Source organism: Epargyreus clarus, unplaced genomic scaffold (assembly GCF_041222505.1).
Source record: "Epargyreus clarus isolate Ecla_fem2 unplaced genomic scaffold, WU_Ecla_fem_2.2 ptg000034l, whole genome shotgun sequence".
Classification (NCBI taxonomy): Eukaryota; Metazoa; Arthropoda; class Insecta; order Lepidoptera; family Hesperiidae; genus Epargyreus; species Epargyreus clarus.
Genome location: NW_027332239.1, coordinates 13764181 through 13770035, shown reverse-complemented (window position 1 = coordinate 13770035; position 5855 = coordinate 13764181).

The following is a 5855-nucleotide window of genomic DNA, read 5'->3' as shown; positions in this document are numbered from 1 at the left end:
TAATACATTATGTATTTAAATCTTTTACATTTTTAATACTTTATTGCTTACTTAACAAATATGTATTGTGATTAGGGGTGTGCGAATATCGTTCGAATCGAATCGAATCGAATATCAATATTCGATTCGAAATTCGAATCGAATAATTCGTATTTTCGAATTATTCGAAATTCTTCGAATAATTCGAAAAATTTCGAATAATTCGAAAAATTTCGAATAATTCGAAAAATTTCGAATAATTCGAAAAATTTCGAATAATTCGAAAGTTTTCGAATAATTCGCGAATTAAGGGGGTATTCTAGTCTAGAAGCATGAATTTCAGATATTTTTTTGAAGTGCCGTAAAAAAAGGCAATCAATATTTTTACCATCCATTTTTTTATAAGTTATTTATTAACATTACAAGAATAGGATCATCCCCAAATTTCAATTTTTATTATTTCATTATTTAAAAAAATAAACTATATTAATTGTTCTATTTGTGTAACTATATGGTTTAAATAAAATGTATATCGACTGTTAAATTTTTATTCGAAAATTGAAAATAAGAAACCCTGAAAAAAATCGAATTATTCAAAAATTTTCGGATTATTCGAAAAATTTCGAATTATTCGAAATTTTTCGAATTATTCGGGAACTTTCGAATAATTCGAATTTTCGAATTATTCGATTCGAGTTTCGAATCGAATATTAATATTCGATTCGGAACGAATAATTCGTAAGTTCGAATTATTCGCACACCCCTAATTGTGATTTAATTTGTGAATAAATAAAACAACTTTATTTAAAATTAATTTCATTTATTTCCATTCATTACAGGCTCACATAATTTATTGTATATTTCGAGTTAAGAGTCCTTAAACACAATAGCATCTTTCTCGACCGAACTTGTACAGATTACGTTTCCCGCTCAATATATTACATAATAGGATTTGTATAAAATATAGTTTTTACAAGCAATTCAGTGATGATTTGACAGCTGCATGATAAAATAAGAAAAAGAAGAGTATTAAATACAACAGGAGACGAAGACAATACGAAAAAATATTCACTCTTTTTTTGGTGAGTGTGAGTAAGACAAAGATGCCACAACGTATTATGAACACAAGGATATTACATTTTTGTATGGAACTTGGTGTATCCACAATTTCCGCCATTTTGAAAATCTAATTTCAGCCCAGTGATGAAACATGTGTCAATCGACGAAGTCGGTTATTCTTATTACCATCAAAAAATATTCAGTGATGAGGTTTTGTTACGAGTTATTTGAGATCATTTATCATTAGTGGTCCACTAAAAAAATATATATTTTTAATGTTGAAGAAACATTAACATTTTGCGGAATTCAAAATGTCGCAAAAAATTACATCACTTCATTCTTCTTCTTTTCTTCATTCATCTCTGAATATTTTCGAGTGTAAACTTACACTATCGATTAACACATGTTTAATCTCTGGTCGCCAAAACAGATATCTCATATTTTAAAGTTTGGAAATGCACAATATAGGTCAACTCACGTATGCCACGTACGCAACTTACACATCTTGCATAAGCTTAAAATTCAGGGATTATATGATATTAATTTGATCTAATACACTCATGAATAATAACTAAATCCAAATGGTCTAAATTTAACGTCGCAATTACTTGAATTACAGAGGCCTGAAGGAAACTATTTCTCTTAAAGACACGAGATTCTATCAGGATTTGGCCGATATCTATTTATTTTCATGTTACTTGTTACATAGCCATGAGTCTTATTTGATGAATTGATGATTATTATTCACATCAATTTAGATTTTAGCGTAAATACTTGTGGTATATTACGTTGAGAAGTTGTTAAGAAAATAAACAAAGAAATATATAAATAACGGACGGATCTTAACGGAAATGATATTAAACATGGTTACATATTTATTACGATGAAATGGATATTCACTGGTTCTCAATAGATATTGTAGGTTAATAGGTGAGGTGGTATAATCCGCGCCAAACTGCTAGTCCGCTTTGAAATTGTTGCGCGCAGGTGTAGTCATAAAATTAGCTATGGCGACGCGATTCATTTCTATATTCAGAGCGGACTAGCAGTTTTGCGCGGACTATAACATGGTAATATGAAACATAATGTTATATAATAATACATTTTATTATATGTAATATCATAACATAGCAACCATTGAATTAGTTTAAAAATTATGGGGTGAAGATATGATTTCGTTGTAATCTTATAGAAAATAATAACTAGTAAGAAAATGTGAGATATCTATGCGACATTAGATGGCGTTACAAGTATCCTAACTCACGCTAGTATAGTCCTACGTGGGTATTGTCACGATAAGAATAAATATTTTACAATGATAATGATTATTACATGACATTTATTTTTGTCAAAGTATTTTCAAAGGAAACTTACCCCTTATCAACGAAAATAGAATGTCCCTATATTTTAAATTTTAAATAACCCAACCAACAAAATACATACAGCCAAACATATTACCCATTCCTTTTTGAAGACTAAAAAGTAAGACAGTGACAGTATTGAGGAAGTTACATAAAATATTGCAAAGACTCTTATACGAAGATGTCTATTTTTCCGTTACGAGATAAAGGCGAAATTTATACGTAAAAAACACGAAATGAAAATTACTTTCACAATGCTATTGTGTGCGTTATAAACGTTCAAAAGTGAAAAACGAAATGCTGATGATTAATTTGTGCCAGAACGATTGTTAAAATAACAGATATAGAAGAAAGAATGCCATGTAAATTAGACGTTTTTGGTAGATTACATAATACTAACTTCTGAACTACTAACCCAAACAGTAACACCATTAATAAAAAGTACTCTACTGCCCGTTATCAATACTCAATCTATCCATTTTTTCTACCAAACATCGAAATTAAACGATGTGTAGTAATAACTGTCTAATAATGTCAAAAATTATAGATTATCTATCAATAACGGGCCTAAGTAAATCATATCAATCCAAAAAAATTCCATTTTTATAGCTGTACTGTATACAAATCCATCCATCTCCCTCTTACATTAACATTAATATTATATATAGACATCAATTTCTTAAAAGTCCAATATCCTTCATAACCTACTGTTATAGAAAAATACTCTTTTCGGATACTTTCAATACGTATTCGCGGAGCGTACATATGTAAATTACGAATATTTGCTTTGCTGATCGGCAAATGTAATGACACGGGTAAAGAGATCGTTTACATCTACAGACATAGAGCGTGTCAGACGCGTGCCGTGGCAGACAAAATAGTATTCTCCTATGCCCCTATGCGTTAATTAACGTATTTATATTTGCCGTAACACAGCCACGAGCCAAGCCTGTCAAAGTATTATTTAGGGTAAAATGATTCCACCTGCCACTTGCCGTGTCTGATACGTTCGATGCCTGTGGATATAAAAGGAACCTAATAATTTTATATTTTGTGCAATTTTAATTTACGTATAGAAAATGGTCTGCAGATTAGTCAATGGGTAGATCTAGGATTTAATTCCTAAATCCACACATTTAATCTTACCTGATGTTAAGTGAGACACACCCTAGGATATACCTAGGATTTCCGGGGTTGCGGACGGCAAGAGTAGGAGCTCGAATCGCCTGGCCAGCAACCCCGGGATGGACGGCGGTATGTGTGGTCGCATACCGTCGTGAACACCAGATGGTGTGGTGAGTTTCAAGCTCACCTGGGCGGAGCCCGACGGGGCAACGCGCCGAGTGGACTCCGGTTGCGTTCCGTTGGAGATCCCGGAGTCCTCTACGCAGCGCCGAGGACGGCCACCGGGGGGGTTTTAGTGCGGTAAGAATCCCACATAACCCCGTGCCGCTCCCACGGCATAGGGTACCTTTTGAAGGTTTCCCCCTCGTCAACCTAGGATATGCACGCTTACATCAACAGATGCTTGCATGATTTCAGATCAACAAAGCACAATATTCGTACTATACAACTACAAGGAAGCTACAATAGAATAGATTATAGTAACTATAATTTTATATCAACATACAGATAGTTTTATACACCAATTATGTTACACGTTCTATATCTACGGGCGTTACCATTACTTTTACTGTTAAACAATTATATTGACAATAAATTAACTTTGAAATATGAATACATTTTTAGCGGTTAGCTTGAAATAAACAGGATGCAAATATAATTATGTAAATGTTGGAACATTTTATTTTGATATTTTTCAGCATATACATGAAAGTTGAATTGAGTTTTTTTGCCAACTCATTACTATAAAGACAACATGGGTTCATTAAACTCGTTATACGACAGCCTTTTTTCAAATCTTAAGGAGTCATTTTAATAACATCCAAGGGTAATACTGAAATCGAAACAGTATTTAATTAAAACTCCACAAACTTTTAACTAAAGTAGGTACCATACAATAAATGTTTGGAGTCAGTTTTAAATCTTATTCACTCTATCAAAAAAGGTCTTAATCCTCAAGATTTAAACTCGAGCAAGTTCATCAACAATTTATGTCTATTTTATGAAAAAAAAAAGGAAACTTTGTTTACAAAAAAACAATTCTAGAAAAATCACGTGAATAAAATATGGGTTAGTTATAGTTTTATTGATTAACAAATTCAGTTCTCATTAAATTTATTTTGTACATTTTTATGGGTGAGTTCCACTTTACGACCGCACTTTAAGATAATCCCATTCCACTTAACAATCGTCTAAGGCTGACCACAAACATACGGTTTACTGCTTCATTTTCCATAATGCATAATCCAAATGTACGTCTCACATGCAAAATGTTCATCTAGACTTACCCGTTCTTATATTTTCCGAATAAAAAATATTCAATTTAGAACGTTCAATTCAAAACTTGGCTTTGCTTTCGGTTCGAAGAACGGAAGTAAAATATCAAACGGAATTACGAATGCGGATCAACGGAGCGAAACCGTACGTTTGTGGCCGGCCTTACGCGATTTTAAATTTTAAATCAAAGTACATTAAACAACGATCTCGCCCGACATAACCTACCCTTACCCAACCCGCACCCCGACACAATCATGAAGTGGAACACCAAATTGTACTTGTTTCTTTATCTTCGAATGGACCGCCTCCCTACCGGCAACGCCCTTGCCTCTCATTAATTTTAACACCTACATCACAAAACTTACGATATACAATAGTTGCACATTAATCCATTTAGTCACGAACTTACCTTATCATAGTGGTTACACATACGAGTCGATTTACAAATAAATACCGTGGCGTTTTCGACGCATAACAGATGGCGCCACACGTATCCTGAATCACGCTATCGAAGTTTCCTACACATTCCGCATATATACAAGCTCCGATATTTAAGATTCGGAGTACCGCCGAGGCGCGGCAACTAGCGGTGGGGGACCGGCCTCGCCTACTCCCACATACCTTGCAATTAACTGAAATACAACCTATAACATCTCACTGAGCTAATGCCGTAGCTACTAGATACAAACATATTATATATGTCTAGATGGAATTGGGAATAAATTGGAGCAAGATACACGTGAAGACAACGCATACATTTATTTAAAAACGTTTTTTTTTCGAGTCTCGTCTAACGACGTTCCATCTAAGCATATATAATATCTCAGAGAAGATACAACTATATTTAAAAAATTGAATATACGCCTCTGACGTCACCAAATAATGATCTTAAACCAAAAAATCTATCGAAATAAGTAAAATTACTTTATATTTTTCACATCTACCAGTACATATATTACACATAGACCCAACACAACATGAGTTTATACAATGCAACACCTAACACCTCCAATAACCGAATTACCATCGAAAATAAAAAATGGGTCAAAATTTCTA